This window comes from Petaurus breviceps, unplaced genomic scaffold (assembly GCF_028583685.1).
Source record: "Petaurus breviceps papuanus isolate PSGF00001 unplaced genomic scaffold, PetGlider_PUasm1.0 90750, whole genome shotgun sequence".
Taxonomy (NCBI): Eukaryota; Metazoa; Chordata; class Mammalia; order Diprotodontia; family Petauridae; genus Petaurus; species Petaurus breviceps.
The window spans coordinates 5,868,834-5,888,312 of record NW_027187335.1 but is presented as its reverse complement, the minus strand read 5'-3'; the positions used below and the strand labels follow the sequence as shown (position 1 = coordinate 5,888,312).

General features: G+C 36.9%; 1 pseudogene; it reads left to right on the top strand.

Annotated features, from left to right (window-relative positions):
- Nucleotides 1-375: 375 nt before the first annotated feature.
- LOC138145821 (transcription factor E2F4 pseudogene) lies at nucleotides 376-18,523 on the top strand (annotated as a pseudogene).
- Nucleotides 18,524-19,479: the final 956 nt, after the last annotated feature.

Sequence of the window (19,479 nt, the reverse complement as noted above, 5' to 3'; positions counted from 1 at the left end):
GGCAATGCAGGGGTGGAGTCAAGATGTTGGAGTAGAAACAGGACTTCCCTGCCACTATGGCTCCCACCACCTCCAATTCATGTAAAAAAAAAATTACTCTAGACAAACTTTGGAGCTACAGAACCCACAAAATGACACAGAGAAGCTTACCTTCCTCTGAGGACAGCCTGGCAGGCTGGCAGTTAGTGTCCAGCAAAGCACTCTTGGAGAAAAATCCAGCCCCTACTTGAGGCAGAAGTCTTAGTCCCAGGGTGGCCTGACCAGCCACGGGGTGGAGGGACTTCAGATCACCAGTAGCTTTGGCAGTTTCCAGAATTATCAACCCATATATGCCAAGGACAAAGTGAGAGGTCAGTGCAGTGTGGATTTAGGGACATGGGAATTTGGTGTGCCTCGGTTTTTGCCCCCGGGCCAGAAGCAACTGAGGTGCAGCAGCATCACATTGTAGCTTCAGCTCCTTGTCTGCAGACTGTAGGAGGACCAAGTGACCAGTCTGAGGGGTAATCACTCTTGTTTAACTGGCTTGGATTGGGATTGTAGTATAGGGTGAAGGTCCCAGGATAAGTGACCAGTTTGCCAGAGCATGTGGAAACTTCAGAGAGGGCACCCAACTAATACCTTTGGCAGCTGAGAAAACCACAGCATTTGGCAGGAAGCTCCCCTATATGGTGGCAGAGTCCTACTGTATCAAAAAGTTCAAAAGTGAAGTCATTGAGTGGCAACATGATCAGGCAAAGGAAGCAAACCAAGCAGAGCAATCCAAATTTACACTCCAATTTTGGGGACAAAAAGTATCAAAGCATGGAACAGGAGGAAGATAGAGAAGTCAGAACTCCTGCACCAAAAGCTTCCAAGAAAAATATGAGCTGGCTACAGGTCATAGAGGAGCTTAAAAAATATTTTGAAAATGAAATAAGAGGAGTGGAGGAAAAATTGGGAAGAGAAATGAGAATGATGAAAGCAAATTATGAAATGAGAGATAACATCCTGACTGAAGAAAATAACACCTAAAAAGTATACTAACTTAAATGGCAAAAGAGGCTCAAAAAGCCAATGAGGAGAAGAATGCCTTAAAAAGCCAAATTTGACAGATGGAAAAAGAATCTCAAAAGCTCACTGAAGAGAATCATTCCTTCAGAATTAGATTGGAGCAAATGGAAGCTTGTGACTTTATGAGAAATCAAGATACTATTAAACAGAACCAAACAAATGAAAAATAGAAGGCAATGTGAAATATCTCATTGGAAAAATCACTGACCTGGAAAATAGATCCAGGAGAGATAATTTAAAATTATTGGACTCCCTAGTCATGATCAAAAAAAGAACCTAGAAATCATTCTTCAAGGAATTCTCAAGGAAAATTGCCCTGATGTTTTAGAACCAGAGGACAAAATGGATGTTTAAAGAATCCACAAATCACCTCTTGAAAAAGATCCCAAAAAGAAAACTCCTAGGAATATTATAGCCAGGTTCTGGAGTTTCCAGATCAAGGATAAAATATTACAAGCAGCCAGGAAGAAACAATTTGAATATTGTAGAAACACAATCAGGATAAGACAGGATCTGGCAGCTTCTACACTGAGAGATTGAAGGGCTTGGAATGTGATATTCCAGAGGGCAAATGAGCTGGGATTAAAACCAAGAATCACCGACCCAGCAAAACTGAGTATCATATTCCCAGGGAAAATATGCTCATTCGGTGGAATAGAGGACTTTCAAGCATTCTTGATGAAAAAACCAGAGTTGAATAGAAAATTTGACATTGAGATACAAGAAGCAAGAGAAGCATGAGGAGGTAAACAGGGAAAAGAAATCAAGGAACTTATCAAAGTTATCAGGTAAATTCAGCTTTTTAAGGCATTCTCCTAATTGGCTTTTTGAGCCTCTTTTGCTATTTGTCTATTTTAAGGTGTTATTTTCTTTATTCAGGTTGTTGACTCTCTTTTCATGATTTTCTTGCATCATTCTCATTTCTCTTCCCAATTTTTCCTCCACTTCTCTTATTTGGTTTTCCAAATCTTTCTTAAGCTCCTCTATGGCCTGTAACAAATTCATATTTTTCTTGGAAGCTTTTGGTGCAGGAGTTCTTACTTACTTGTCTTCCTGCTGTTTCATATCCTTTTTGTCCCCATGAAAGGAATCCAAATTTAGATTGCTGTGCTTGCTCTGTTTCCTTTGCTTGATCATGTTTCCACTCAATTACTTTACTTTTGAGCTTTTTGCCACAGTAGAACTCTGTTTCCAGAGAGGAGAGCTTTGTCCCACATAGGTGGGGATTTTGCAGCTGCTGGTGATGTTAGTTGGCTGCCCTCTCTGAAGCCTCCACATGCTTTGGCTCATTGATCACATACCCCAGGATCTTCACCCTAGACAGCAATCCAGATCCACGCAGGTTAAAGCAACAGTGATTACCTTCCAAATGGTTGCTTATTTCCCTTATGATCTCTAGGCCAGGAGCTCCTGAGGCAATTACATGGCAGTGGCTGCACCACTGCCACTCCTCTGTACCTTCTCACTCATGCTCTCCCATCCTCCCCTATTCCAACAGAGTTACACACTGATCTTTTCTTTTGTCTTTGGCATTTATGTGTTGAGCAGTGTGGAAACTGCCACAGTTGCTGGTGATTCACTCTCATGAAGTCTCTTCTGGCCACTGCCCTTCAGGGGCCTCCTTGGGGCCAGATTTGCACCGCTTATTGGGACTGAGCTCAGATACCAGCTCAGTATTATAGACCCTTCTTCTCTGCTTGCTGGGCTTCCTTCAGTGGGAGATTTGTTTCTCTCTTTCACTTTGTTGGTTCTGTAGCTCTAAAGTTTGTTTAGAGTCATTTTTTACATGTATTTGAAGTGATTGTAGCGGGAGCTCACACTAAGTGTGTGCTTTTATTCTGGCATCTTGGCTCTGCCCCCTCTATCTTTATTTTTAAAGATGGTTTTGTAGTGCCTGTACTAACTGCTTCTTACATGTTTAATAGCATTCATTGTGAAATTCATTTGGTCCAGATTCTATACCTACAACCATTTTCAGCAAGTTATTATGATTTTATACATTTATTTTTTATGGGATTGAGGTGTATAATATCTATATTATTTGTTTTGTTGATTGAGTTACTCTGAATTTTTTCATAAATAATCCAGTTTTATTTTTATTGTTTAGTCAAGTAGTCGTGTCCAACTCTTTGTGACCCCATTTAGGGTTTTCTTGGCAAAGATATTGGCATTATGTGCCATTTTGTTCTCATATCATAAACTGAGGCAAGTAGGATCTAGTGACTTGCCCAGGATCACACAACTAGAAAACATTTGAGGGTGGATTTGAACTTACGTCTTCTTGACTCCATTCACTAAATTCACTAAAACCCCTAATTGCCCCCATTAATATGTGTTATCCTATTGGATCCTTACAACAATCCTGTGAAGGAGATGAAATAATCATCAACATTTTATAGATGAAGAAACTAAGGCTGAGAAAAGTTAAGTGACTTAACCAAACTCACACATCTGGTTAGTGTCTGAGGCTGGATTTTGGTTCAGGTCTTCCTATCTCCAAGTCCACTCTGTGTGTGTGTGTGTGTGTGTGTGTGTCTGTGTGTGTGTGTCTGTGTATTATATATCTATCTATATAGATGGATATCTATATCTATCTATATGAAGATTCTTACAAATCATTTGGTCAAATGACCTAATTTTCTTGTTCTGTCATTTTCCAGTTGTGTCCAACTCTTCATAATCCCATTTGCATTTTTCTTGTCAAAGATACTGGAATAGTTTGACAATTCCTCCTCCAGCTCATTTTACAGATGAGGCAACTGAGCCAAATAAGCTTAAGTGGCTTGCCCAAGGTCACACCACCAAGAAATATTTGAGACCAGATTTGAATTCACAGAGATGAGTCTTTCTTTCTTCCGTCCTAGTGATCTATCAACTACACCACTGATCTTACCAACCACCCTAATTTTTAGATGATTAAAGAAAGAGAGTTTAAGTGACTAGCCTTTCCTAGACTCCCTAGCTTTTCATGGCTACTCCTGGTCTGTCTTAATCCAGTACTGTTCCCCACCTCTTGGTACAATTAATCACACAGACAAAAGGACTGGGCTCATACTGGGAGAATGTGACAATTTTGACTCTACTAAATTTGTGTTACTTCCTTTTGAAACTCAAACAAGAAAGAAAAATAGTCAAAAGACAGCCTGTGACAGTACAATTGCCAGAGGAGAAGGAGAAATGAGCATACTCCCCTGAATGTATTAACCAGAAGTTCTGGGGGAAAAAAAAGGTGCAAGGGTGGAGGGAAGAAGAAAAGAATCATTACAAAATTGAGATACCTGATGTTTTCAGTTCCATAGTGTATTGAAGACATAATAGGAATACAAATAGAGTGGTTATGAACAGTCATTTCCTGTGTATCTATTGTGGCAATCCATGGTGTATGAGGTTTTCTTGCTTTATTTGTTCAGCCCGTCATTCCCTCTATAACTGAAACATGCTACTTTATCTACTTAGATAACCATATCTTCAGTCTCATTCCCTACACTGTCATCTTTCATGATTTCCATTTCTCTACTTAGGAAATAGTATTTTTATATCCCCTCTACCATCTCCTTTGTATAAGCTATGATGGTCTTTAAACCATCATATCCTATTAAAAAGGGTTAATGTCCCACAGTATCTGTTCCCTCTTCTATCCTGTACACAAGCACTTTTTACCTCTCTCATATTCTATCTAGTATTGAATTGGCATAATATCTTGAAGAAATAATCAGAGGTCATAGAGTTGAAGAGTTCAAAGGAAACTTACAGCTATCTGTTCAAATCACAGGCCAAAATAATCTTCACTGAGAAAAAATCTAGGTTTGTTTAAAGACTTTCAAGAGGGAATTCATCAAACTTTGAGGCAGTGAAATACATATATAAATACACAAATATATATATACACACACACACATATATACATGACAGCTCTAATGTTTAGAAAGCTTCCTCTGACATAAAATTTAAATTGGCCTCAAATTCCCAATAATCATTCTTTGTTCTCCTCTCTGGGATCAAATAGAACAGATCTAATTCCTTCTGTACTCAATTTTGCTTCAAATCTATTAGATCGTAAACTCTGAATGGAAAGCCTTCTTTTGCATCTTTTTGTATCCTGAACTTAAATATTTATTGATTAATTGATTGAAATACTTAAAGATAGCTTTTTGCTCTAGCCCCTGAGTCATATCTTCTACAGATTAAAGATCCTCAGCTAATTGAATGTTTCTTATGTGATATGGCCTCAAGACCTTTTAACATCCCAGTTGTGCTCCATTGGATACTCTCAGCTTATCGATGTCTTTCTCAAACTGTCATACTTAGAAATGAATATTATACTACAAGTAGAGTCTGATGAGGATAGAATATGGATGAACAGTCACCTTTTTATTCTGAAAGCTGTATTTTTTTCTAAATAGTCAAAAATATCTTTAGTTTTTTGGACTCTCATATGATACAGCTAGGTGGTACAATGGATAGAGTATGGGGCCTCGAGTCAGGAAGACTCATCTTCATGAGTTAATATCTAGCCTCAGACATTTTCTAGTGTTGTGATCCTGGGCAAGTCATTTAACCCTTTTGCCTCAGTTTCCTCATCTGCAAAATGAGTTGGAGAAGAAAATGACAAACCACTCCAGTGTCTTTGTCAAGAGAGTGCCAAATGGGGCCATGCAGAGTTGGACATTACTGAAAAATAACTGAACAACATAATGAGCATGCAGTTCATGAAAACTCCTAGATATTTCTCACTAAACTGCAATCTAACCAAACATCTCCTATCTTGAATATGTGAAATTAATTTTGTGAACTCGAGGAAACCTTTACCTTTAGCCCTACCAAGTGTCATCTTATTTCATTCTACTCAAGACTCTAGTCTGCAAAGGTTTTTCCCTATTCTTACACCATCAAATGGGGTATTAGTACTCACTAATGATTTATTGTGATCTTGAAATATGATTAGAAATTAAGCTGTTTTTATTGAAGTTATTGATAAAAATGCTAAAGAATCAATCACAGATCCATGGGCTACAAGAGACACGTAGCAAACTGACATTCTTTATGTCTGATTATCCATTTAGTTGGAATCACATACGTTGTCACTATTTTAATTTTTAATTTTACTTTTTAACAATGTTCAATTAAAATATTCTCCTTCCCTTCATACTCTTCCCAAAACCACTGAGAAGGAAAAAAATGCCCATTACTGGTTGTTTTCCTTTGTTCTCAAAGAGGACAAAAATGACATCAATACATTAGAGTAAAGTTGCAATGTGTCTTACTGTGGCTGGTCAGACCAATATGAGCTCAGAAGACTCTACCACAGTTTGGGCACAAATAGCCCATGTGAACATTTGGAGTGGATTCTCTAAACTTGCACATCTCATATTTCTTTTGAGCTTTTTCAGTTGTGCCCATTATAAAAATTAAGTCATGGAACACATACTTCTACATTAGCCATGTTGCCCACTCCAAAAAAAAATATGCTCCAGTCTTCACTCTGAACACATCAATTCTGTTTCTGGAAAAAGCGTTTTACATCATGCATTTTTTGTAATTGTCTTGGATCATTGTCTTGATCTGAGTAACTAAGTCTTTCATGGTTTATTATTATTAAAACATTGATGTTATTGTGCACAATGTTCTCTTACTTATGCTCACTTCACTTCGATTCAGTTAATATAAGTCTTTCCAGATTTTCTAAAACCATTCACTTTATTTCTAACAGCATAATAATATTCCATGACAGTCATATACCAGCTTTCTTCCAGTAATTCTTCAATTTATGGGCATCCCTTCAGCTTCCAATTCCTTGCCACCACAAAAAAACTTCTATGAATATTTTTTTCTTTTCCTTTATCTTTGATCTTGCTGTGATACATGCCTAGTGTCAGTATTATTGGATCACATACACTGTTTTATACCACTTTGTGCATAAGTCTGAATTGTTCTTCTAAATAGTTGAATCAGTTCATACCTCGACCTTTCCTCCAACATTTTATGTTCCCTTTTTTTCTGTCATCTTAACCAATATGAATGGTGTGAAATATTGCCTCATAGTTTCTAAAGTTTTATTTATTTTTTTAGTGATTTAGGACATTTTTTAATATGACTATTGATAGCTTTGATTTCTTCTTCTGAAAACTGATCATTTAAATGCTTTGATCACTTGTTATTTGGGGAATGGGTCTTATGTTTTATAAATTTGTCTCAACTATTTGTCAGAAAAATTTTCTCTCAACTCCCCACTCCATCCCCCAGTTTTCTACATTCCTATTTTTGGCTGGATTGATTTTTTTTGCACAAACACTTTTCAATTTTATGTAACCAAAACTATCCATTTTACATCCAATGATCCTCTGTATTTCTTATTTACTTGTGAATTTTTATCTTCCTATAAATGACAGGTATATCTGACAGGTATTTTTTCCCCTGAGATGTCTTAATTTGCTCATATCACCATTTGTATCTAAACCATGCTCACTTTGAGCTTGTCTTGACTTATGGTGTGTGAAGTTGGTCTAATTTTATACCTACTTTCGGCCAGACTGCTTTCCAATTTTCTGAGCAGGTTTTCTTGAAGAGTGAGTTGCTGCCCCAATAGCTTGGATCTTTGGGTTTATCAAACACTAGGTTACTGTGGTCATTTACTTCTGTATATTGTGTACCTAATCTATTCCTTTGAACAACCACTGTATTTCTTGTCCAGTGTAATGGTAATTAATTTTAATTTGAAGATCCCTTTCTTTTGGCAAATGTAGCAGGTACTTAGCACTTAGTAATTGATCAAGTATCTGTTGGGGAAACAGAAGTTATGAACTCCTCTCTCCTGTTGCTGACTTAATAGGAAAGGATTGGCTGAAACAGGAAGCTAATGCTGTGTGTATATAAGGAAAAGCCCCAGGAAGGGACAGTCGGAATTTCTTGAGACCAGAATCTGGGAGTCAGAGCAACTACAGAAGAGAAATGAGAATAAAGAACTGAGTCAGAATTTCCTGAGAACTTGTGGTGATGGAACTTCTTCTGAAGAGGAGCCCAGAAGGCTGAAGAGGAGCCTAGTATCTGCCCCCCCCCCCACACCCCTGCTTAAGGCTGGATAAGGTGATTCTCATTTTTGAACAAGCTGCAGAAGACAGAGGAAGCATGACCTGGATGCTAAGTTTTTGTCTGTTTGTGGCTTGGTTGATGCTTGAATTCCCAGGAAAAAAATTGTGAAAAATTTGAGATGGACTGGACCCTATGAACTTCAGAGTGGAGCAGGAACGGCCTGGAGAACTGGACAAGGACCTGGGAGCTGTCTGCCTCTGAATCCAGGTAACTGTTTGATGGATTCAGGTAGGAGCTAGGACCATGGAAGGGGATCCAGGGAATCTGAGAGACCATCCTCACTTAAGCTGAAAGAAGACTTTACTTGGAGACTGTATACTGACTGAGGAATTTTAAATTTACTAATGACCTAGAGGTGGAAGGTCTGTGTATTTTCTAATGATTGTGATTAATGATACTTAGTAATTGATTGCTGAATAAGTGACTGATTGAGTTAACTTAGTGTACCCCATAAGAGGAAGACTTTGACTATTGCACTTTGAGATGATTGTTCTTTGTTCAAAATTTTGTGGCCACTGTGATGGAAACTATGTGTCCATTTTAATGATAAGCTGTTGTGAATATATATATATATATATATATTGTGATTGTCTGTGATAAGTTGTAATATGTTGAATGCTGTACCTTGATTTTCTGTGAATGTTTTGATTTGATTTGTTACTGAACAATAGAGTGTTCACTTTACTGTGTAATCGGAACCTTAAAAGCTGTTCACAGTAGCGTTCTTCTGGAAAGCTCCTCATGCATGTTGTTACATCCAGTACCAGATTTTTTTTTTTTTTGGTGGTTACCACTTTATAGTATAGCTTCAGATCAGTACCATTAAAATGCCTTCCTTCACTTTTTTTTATGGTTCCATTGATATTCTTAAATTTTTGTTCTTCATGATGAATTGTGTTATTATAATTTTTTAGCTCTATAAAACATCTATTTGTTAGTTTGATTGGTATGGCTCTGAATAACCAATTGAGGAAGCACTGATATTTTTATTATATAAGCTCAGCTTACGCGTGGACAATTAATACTTCTCTAATTGTTTAGATTTGTCCTTATTTGTGTGAAAAGTGATTTGCAATTTTATTCGTGTAGTTCCTGTTTGTGTCTTGGCAGGTAGACACCAAAGTACTTTATATTAATAGCAATTATTTTAAATGAATTTTCTCTTCCCGTCTATTCCAGGTGAATTTTCTTGGCAATATAAAGAAGTGGTGGTAATTTATGTGGGTTTATTTTATATCCTCTAACTTTTCTAAAGGTGTTAATTATTTTGAATAGATTTTTACTTGATTCATAAGGATTTTGTTGGAATACTATCAAATTATCTGTCAAAAAACCCAATAATTTGTTTCCCCATTGCTTATTCTTAGTCCTTTAATTTCTTTTTTTTCTCTTATTTTTATTAGCATTTCTATTACAATGCTGAATAATCGTAGTGCTAACGCACATTCTTGTTTCATACCAAACTTATCTAAAGGTGTCTAGTTCATTCTTGTTAGAGATTCTACTTGTTCTTGGTTTTAGATAGATGCCATCTATTATTTTATGAAAAGCTCCATTTATTCCTTTGCATTCTTATGCTTTTAATGAGGATGCTTACTAAATTTTGACTAAAAAGTTTTCATCTATTGATAAAATTATATAATTCTCCTTTTTTGTTGTTGTTGCTGTTGTTGTGATCATTGTTGATATGGTCATTATGCTTATAGCTTTCCTAATGTTGAACCAGCCCTACCTTCCTGGTATGAATCCACCAGGTCCTAGTGTATGATCGTCGTGACATATTGCTCAATTCTCCATGCTAGTATTTTATTTAAACATTTTTGCATCAATATTCATTAGGGAAATTGGCCCATAGGTTTTTTTTCCCCATTTTAGTTCACTGTCATTTAGATATCAAAATTTTGTTTGGATCATAAAAGGAATTTGGTAGGACTCCTCTACCCATTTTTCCTATTAGGTTGTATAGAATTGGAATTAATTGTTCCTTAAATATTTGGTAGAATTCACCTGTAAATCTATCTGACCCTGGGGATTTTTCTTTGGTGACATCACTTATGGATAGCTCAATTTCTTTTTTCTAAGATAAAGTTCATCTCTTTTCACATTTGCAGTTATGATTGTTAACTCTGTATTTTCCTCCTTCCTATTCTCTTCTATTTATCCTTTTCTCTCTCTTATTTTTATCCTGTCATCTACTCAAAAGTCTCTTTTGCTTCTGACCCCTGCTTCTCTTAATCTACCTTTTTTTTTTATCAACCTCACCTCTTAGCCTCTTCCCCTTTCTATTTGCCTGATAGGTATGATGAATCTCTATCTCTGTATCTGTCTCTCTGTCTCTGTCTCTTCTTTCTTTCTCTCTCACTGTCTCTGTCTCTCACTGTCTGTCTCTGTGTGAATGTGTGTTTGTGTGTGTGTGTGTGTGTTTATTCTTCCCCCTTTGAACCAGATCAGATGAGAGATAGGTTCAAGTGTTACTCACCTCAATTTGCTTCTTCATTATAAAACTCATTTTAATGCCTCTTTTATATAAGATAATTTCTTCCACTCTTCCCTCTTTTTTTCTTTTCCCAGTATATTTCTCTTTCTCAGCCTTCCATTTTTTTCTCCTTTTCCTATATTAGACTCACACCCATTTCCTTTAAGTAGATAATTCTTACTGCCTTAATGATGACAAAGTTCTTAGGGGTTATATTTGGGAAAGTAAACAGTTTCATGATAAGTTCCTTATGATTTCTTGTTCATGTTTACCTTTTTATTTTTCTCTTGAGTCTTGTGATTAAACATGAGATTTTCTATTCAGCTCTGATCTTTTTATCACTAATTTTTGGAAGTCCTCTATTTCATTAAATATTCATTTTCCCTTGTTGTTCCATATTAAGTTTTTCTGGGTATGTTATTTTTGGCTGTAATTCTAGCTCCTTTAGCTTCTGGAATATCATATTACAAGTCCTCCACTCTTTATATCATAGTAGCTTCCAAATCATGTGTGATTCTGACTGTAGCCTCACAGAATTTAATTTGGAGTTTTCATTTCAGTATTTCTTTCAGGAAGTGATCAATAGATATATCCATTTCTACTTTACCTTCTGATTCTATGTTACATGGGTAGTTTTCCTTTATAATTTCCTGAAATACAATCTCTCTCTCTCTCTCTCTCTCTCTCTCTCTCCCACTCTCACTTATTCATAATTACTTTACTTTCAGGTATTCTAATTATTCTCTAATCTATTATCTCTCCTAAATCTATTTTGCATGTCAGGTTTGGTTTTGTTTTATTTTCCAGATAAGATATTACACATTTTCATCTTTTTTTTCCTCATTCTTTCAACTATTTCTTTTTTCTTAATTTCTCATGGTATCATTAGTTTCCACTTGACCAAATCTAATTTTTACAGTTATCTTATTCAGGGAATTTTTATATCTTTTTACCATTTGGTCAATTCTTATTTCTAGGGAGTTATTTTCTTCAGTAATTTTTGTACCTCTTTTACCAAGTTTTAATTCTTTTCATAATTCTCTAAAATTGCTCTCATTTCTTTCCCCAAATTTTCTTCTACTGTTTTATGTGATTTTTAAAATCAGTTTTTGCTCCTTTAAAAAACATATTTTCTTCTTTAGCTCTTCTAGGAATTCTTGTGCTTGTGTCTAATTTGTTTTTATTTTTTTTCCTTTGAGGTTCTACAGGTGTTTTCATGTCATTGTCTTCTATTGAATTTGTGTCTTGAGCTTCCCTGGCACCATGGGAGTTTTTTGATGATCAAGTTCTTTTTTGTTATTTGCCCATTTTTCCAACTTATATCTTGACTGTGGACTTTATGTTAAGAGTTAGGCACTGTTTAATTCTATGTTGGGGGTGACTATTCTAAGTTTTAGGCTTTTACTCCATGCTATTTTTATAGATTGGTCTGAGGGGCCTATAAATTTTCAGTGCTTCCAAGGTGATATGATATAGGGAGAGTTCTAGTCATTGTCATCCTGGTCTGAGCTTTAGGCATTACTCAGGCAGGATCCTTCTTCCCTCACAATCAGAACTTCTCTCTGCCCTGGAACTCCAACATTGTGACTACCAGTGGTCATTTTCAACCTAGATATGTTACCTGGAATTGATAATGGGAACTGGATTTGCAAAGTGTTTTTTTACTCCTGCACCAAGTACTATCAACATGGGTCTCCTGTACCTCTGACCAGGTATTCAATTTCCTTAATGTCCCTGAGCACTGAGTGCTCTTGATACTGCTGCTGCCACAACAGCCTCCCAAACCTACACTAATATAACTTCCATCACCCTATGCTCCCAGCAAGCCCCTAGCCCCAGTATCCACAGATCTTTCTTTCTCTTCTCTCAAATTGCCTTGTACAGGAAAAAAAACAACACTCACTGTGATGTTTTATTGGTTATGCTACTTAGAATTTTATTTGATATTCTTTTAAAAAGTTATTTTGAGCAAAATGTTGAGAGAGCAGAGAAAAATGTACATTTTACTTTCCCATCAAGGCTCAACATGTATATTGTCTTTTAATGAGTTATCCATGCACAATCTATTGCAATTTGTAATGTAAGTTTATGCTCAGATTTCTTTCTGCAGGAACATTTTCAAAATTAATTAATTACACAATTTTAATACCGGAAAGGAACTCAGAGGCTATGTATTCAAACCCATACCTGAAGAAGAATGCCCCCTTCTATATCTATTTCAATAAGTCAGTCAACCTTTGTTAAAAGATCAAGTTAAAGGAAATCTAGCACCTCCTGGAACAGACTAACAGTTAGGAAGACTTTCTTTATATTGAACTAAAATATTATTTTCTGAAACTTATGTTTGTTGGCCTAATTCTTCCCTATGTAGTCAAACAGAACAAGGTAAATCCTTTTCCAGGTGGCAGCCTTTTAAATATTTGAAGTTCTCATAGCCATAAAATCTTCTGTACTCAAAAATAAATATCCCTAGTTGCAATTTCTATTCTCCATATAGTCTTAAGTTCCTTCACCATCAAAGTCATCTTTCTCTGAGTACCTTTCATTTCATCAATATGTTTTCTAATGTATGGTGCCCAACATTGAACCCAATATGACAGATGCAATCTGACCAGAGTAAATATAAGAAATTTTTTTCTTGACACTAGGTTCCTCTTAATTCAGCTGAATATTTGATCAGTTTTTGCTGTTTTCTTTGTTACTTTACTTCTTTGTGACACTATTGATTCACAAAGAGTGAATATATAGATCATTAATATATAGAATGAATATATCACATGTTCACAGTACCTATCAATATATCTAGTCATATTTCATTGTTAGGAAACTTCTGAAAGGAAAATTCCTTCACCAATATTTCTTCACAATATCTCTTAAATTTATCATCTTGGAAAGTTAACTAGGGATACTAAAAGATTAAATTATTTTCCCAAGGTAACATAGCCAGTATGAGCCAAAGGTGGGGCTTGAACTTGATCTTAGCTCTTCCTGACTCTGAAGCTGACTTTCTCTCCATTATACCACATTGCATCTATCAATCTATCATTTATCTATCTATCAATCAATCAATCTATCTATCTATCTATCTATCTATCTATCTATCTATCTATCCATCTATCTATCTATCCATCTATCTATCTATCTATATAGCAGCTATCTATCTATCTCTTTATATTGCATGATTGATTCAGGATAGTTTTAAACATTCATTGTGCATTTTGTTTGGGATCCCTGGTACTTGAAATGACCAGGGCCTCAGTAAAATCCTACTGTTTTTATTAGTTGATTCTCTAATCAAGCTTAAGTTGAGAGGAAATTATATTTTTTTAACTGTTAAAGGGCACAGAAGAGAAGAATTAAAGGCATCAATCAACAAGCATTTATTAAGAATTTACTGTGTTCTAGGCATTAGTGGCTATCTGAAGATTTTCACTGACTATAATCAGAAATTAAATTATAACATTATTGACTAATTCTGTGAACAAAAGTGGTGGTATAGACATGTCACCAGTTTTTTTTTCAATTCCCTCTTCCCTGTTATGGCAGAAATGAATCCTTCCCAGATATGCCTATTTCTTCCCTGAGATACTAGTTTAAGGTGTGAAATTAAATCAATATCTACCAGGATTTCCAATCATATTTGTTTATGTTTTTTTGTTGTGTCATTTCAGACACATCTGACTCTTCATTACACCATTTTGGGGGTTTTCTTTTTCCTTTTATATTATTTTATTTATTTACTTTTAATTTACAACATTCAGTTCCACATTCCCTTGAGTTTCAAATTTTCTCCCCTTCCCTCTCCCCCATGCCATGGCAGCATGCAATCAAATATAGGATCTACAAATTACTTCACATTAAACAATAGTCAGGTTGTAGAGAAGAATATAGCAAATGGAATGAATAATGGGAAAGAGGAAACCAAACAGAACAAGAAAAAGAAAGAGAGCAAGTAGTTTGCTTCAACTTGCATTCAGACTCTGTAGTTCTTCTCTAGATGTAGATATCTTTTACCATCATGAGTCGTTTGGAGTTGTCTTATACTGCTGAGAGGATCCAGTCTATTCAACTTAGTTGTCACACATGCATTGTGTCTGTAATTATGTACAAATTTCTCCTGGTTCTGCTCTTCTCACTCAACATCAATTTATTTATATCTATCCAGGTTATTATGAAGTCTGTCTGCTCCTCATTTCTTAAAGCACAATAGTATTCCATTACATTCACATACCACAAATTATTCAGCCATTCCCCAATTGATGGGCATCCAATTCTTTGCCACAACAAAAAGAGCTGCTATAAATATTTTTGTTCATATGGGTCCCCTTCCCACTTCTATGGTTTCTTTGGGATACAACCCTTGAAGCGGTATTGCTGTGTCAAAGGGTATGAAATTATTTATGGCCTTTAGGCATAATTCCTTATTGCTCTCCAGAATGGTTTAACCAGTTCACAGCTCCACAAACAATGCATTAGTGTTCCAATTTTTCCACACCTTCTCAAGCATTTATCATTTTCCTGTTTTGTCATCTTAGCCAATCTGACTGATGAGATATGGTACCTCATAGTTATTTTTATTTGTATTTGTCTAATCAGTAGTGATTTAGAGAATTTTTTAATATGCCTATAATTGTCTTTAGTTTCATCCTCTGAAAACAGCCTGTTCATATCCTTTGACCATTTATCAATTGGAGAATTATTTGTATTCTTATGAATTTGGCTCAAGTCTCTGTATGTTTTAGAAATTAGGCCTTTATCAGAGACACTGGTTATAAAAAATCTTTCCCAATTTTCCACTTCCTTCTTAATCTTGGTTACATTGACTTTATTTGTACAGTAACTTTTTAATTTATTAATTTTTTTAAGCAATCGGGTTTCTTAAGCAACTTACTAAAGGTTACATGGCGAGTTATTTCTGGGTGTGGTGCTAAGTATCTGAACCCAGATTTGATCCCCAGGTCATCCCAACACTGGAGCTGGTGCTCTTACTCACTGAGCCACCTGGCCACCCCTAAGCAATTGGGGTTAAGTAACTTGCTCAAGGTTACACGGCCAGGTGTTTCTGGGTGGATGCTAAGTGTCTGAGCCCAGGATTCGATCCTCAGGTCATCCTGACACTGGAGTTGGTGCTCTTACTCGCTGTGCTACCTGGCCACCGCGACTTTTTAATTTAATGTAATCAAAATTATCCATTTTGCATTTTTTATGCTCTCTAACACTTGTTTGGTGATAAAATTTTCCCTTCTCCATAAATCTGACAGGTCCTTGCTCTCCCATATTGCTTACAGTATCAGCCTTTATACCTAAATCATGCACCCATTTAGACTTGATTTTGTTATACGGTTTTAGATATTGGTCTATGCCCCATTTCTGCCCTACTATATTCCAATTTTCTCTGCAGGTTTTGTCACATAGTGAGTTCTTATCCCCCAAATTAGGATCTTTGGGTTTATCAAACAGCAGATTGCTATAGTCATTGACTGCTGAGTCTCATGTGCCCAATCTATTCCATTGATCCACTACTCTATTCCCCAGATATTAGCAAGTAGTTTTGATGACTGTTGCTTTATAATATAGATTAAAATCTGGTATGGCTAGGCCACATTCCCTAGCATTTCTTTTCATTAATTCCCTTGATATTCTGGACATTGTGTTCTTCCAAAAATTTTGTTACTATTTTTTCTAGCTCTCTAAAGCAATATTTTGGTAGATTGACTGGTATGGCACTAAAAATGTAATTTAATTTAGGCAAAATTTTATTTTTATTGTATTAGCTTGATCCAACCATGAGCAACTGATGTTTTTGCAATGTTAGATCTGACTTTATTTGTATGAAAAGTAATTTGTAATTGTGTTCATATAGGTCCTGGGTTTGTTTTGGCAGGTAGTTTCCCAAATATTTTATAATGCCTACAGTAACTTAAAATGGGATTTCTCTTTCTATTTCTTGCTGTTGAGTTTCAGTAGAAATAAGTAGGAATTCCAAGGATTTATGTGGGTTTATTTTATATTCTGCAACTTTACTAAATATATTATCTCAAGTAGTTTTTTACTTGATTCTCTAAGTATATCATATCATCTGCAGAGTGATAGCTTAGTCTCTTCTTTGCCTAAGCTAATTCATTTGATTTCTTTTTCTTTGCTTATTGCACTGCTAACATTTCTAGTAGCAAATTGAATAAGAGAGGTGATAGTGGACATTCTTGTTTTACCCCTGATCTTCCTAGAAGTGCTTCTAGCTTATCCCATTATATATAATACTTGCTGATAGTTTTAGATAGATGCTACTTATTATTTTAAGGAAGACTCCATTTATTCATATACTTTCCAGTGTTTTTAATAGGAATGGGTATTGCAGTTGTCAAATGACTTTTCTGCATCTATTGAGATAATCATATGGCTTCTGCTAGTTTTGTTGTTGAAGTGATCAATTATATGGATAGTTTTCCTAATATTGAACCATCCTTGCATTCCTGGAATAAATCCTACCTGATCAAAGTGTATTATTCTTGTGATAAGTTGCTGTAGTCTTTTTGCTAACATTTTATGTAGAATTTTTGCATCTATATTCATGAAGGAAATTGGTCTATAATTTTTTTTCTCTGTTTCATCTTTTCCTGATTTAGGTATCAGCACCATATTTTTGTCATTTTGGTAGGACTCCTCCAGTTTTCTCAAATAGTTTGTAAAGTAGTGGAATCAAGTGTTCTTTATATGTTTGATAGAATTGGCTACCAAATCCATCTGGCCCTGGATATTTTTTCTTAGGGACTTCACTGATGTCTTGTTCAACTTCTTTTTTTCTGAAATGGGGTAATTTAAGTAATTTACTTCCTCTTCAGTTAATCTGGAAAACTTATATTTTTGTAAATATTCATCCATTTCACAAAGATTGTCAAATTTATGGGAAAAATAATTTATAATAATTGTTTTGATTTCTTCTTCATTAGAAATAGATTCACCTCATCACAGATGTCCTGGAAGGAATTTGGCTGATTGAAAAGAAGTCTAAGAACAGTATCCAGTGGAAGGCTATGGGACCTGGCTGTAACATTATGGAATTAGCAGACAAGCTATCAAATTGAAGGCTGAAATTGAGGAGCTTCAACAGCAGGAGCAGGCTCTGAACCAGCACAAGGTGTGGGTCCAGCAGAGCATCCTTAACATCACTGAGGATGTGCAGAACAACTACTTAGCATATGTGATTGTGCCATTCGGGCCCCTTCAGGCACCAGCCTGGAAGTGCCAGTTCCTGAAGGGCCTAAATGGGCAGAAGAAGTATCACATCCACCTGAACAGCACAAGTAGTCCCATCGATGTGCTGTTGGTGAACAAGGATGCATAGTGGTGCTCATGGTGGTGCCTGTGCCCCTGACTGAGGATCTTCGTCAGTGCTAGGCAGCCATTCCTTCCACCTCCCCCCCTCCACAACTGAGACCTCAATCTCCAGCAGCCCCCACTCTACCACTCCAACCAGCACCTAGGACCAGAGTGCCATTGGGCAGCCAGCAGCCAGCCCTGTTTCAGGAAGCAGCAGTGGCCCTGGGACAGCAAGGATGCCATTGTCCTCAGTATCTTCAGCACTGCAGCCGCTACTGCACTTGACAACCAGCCACTCCAGTTCTCAGCGTACTTGCACAGCAGCTCCATCTTGCCCAATGTTTCTACCTCTGAGCTAATCAACCTGGATTCTACAGGCATACTGGAACTCCCCAAAGAGCTCTCAGAAATGTTTAATCCAAAAAGAGTGTATAAATTCCAGGCTGCTGGAGGAATTGATGTCCTCAGAAGTGTTTGCCCCTCTGCTCCACCTCTGTCCTCACCCTGGAGACCACTGACTACATCTACAACTTGGATGACAGTGAAAGCCTCTGTGACCTCTTTGATGTACCAGTCCTCAACCTCTGATTCTGCAGCTGCCCTTGGGGCCATGTGCAAACAAGACTTTTTGACTTGGTGTTGTTTTGGTCCTTTCTTCTCATTCCCAGAGTCCTCAGGATTCCTCTGGATAAAGACTGATGAGCTGCCAGGCCCCTTCAATCCCCCCCCCTTCCCAAATTGCACAATTAGGGTTAGATTTTTTTATTCCTTCCACTACCCAGTTTGTCTATCTGCCCCCCACAAAATGGGGGAGAAGGGCCAATTCTCCCCCCTCCCCCCAATATTTTTATCCTGTGTCAACAGGCAGCCAAAGCATTTGCCAGGTGTCTCTCTTCCTAGGGCCAGAAACCTTATGTCCCCACCTCCTTTTGCATCCTGTATCTGGTCTTAGAGCTCAGTCTCTGCTGTGCCAGAGTGATACAGTATCCTTAGTTCCCATCACCAAGGCTACCTAAGAGACCCCTCTTCCCACTTTCTCCCTCCCACTGTACCTGCCCATGCTCCTCGCCTCAGCGCCCCAAAGGTCAAGCCCAGGGCCAGGGTGAGGACACAAGCCTATGTATATATATAAAAAAAACAGACAAACTCATTTCGTGAGTTTGAACCAGTCTCTCCTGGAGTCTGTAAAGAGTCCTGCAAACTCTTTTGTGGAGGGTAGAAGGGAAGCCAACCCACATTCTCTGAATGAAGCAGGAATGTGACCATTCCCTTGACAACAACATTCCCCTTAACCCATGTGTCCTACTTGCTACTCAATCATAGGTTAATGAGACAGGCCAATTGACTCCCCAAACCAGATGGATCCCCATCCCTGTGCCCCTAGCTTGAGTGCTCGCCCTCTAGCCCAGGGCTGGAATGAGGAGGCCCCTGTCTCAGCTATGATATGTACCATCCTTTCACTCCAGTTAGGAAATGTTTGGGAAGAGATTTAGAGAGATTTACAGGAATGAACAGATTCCTATATAAAGATTATTTTTATACTT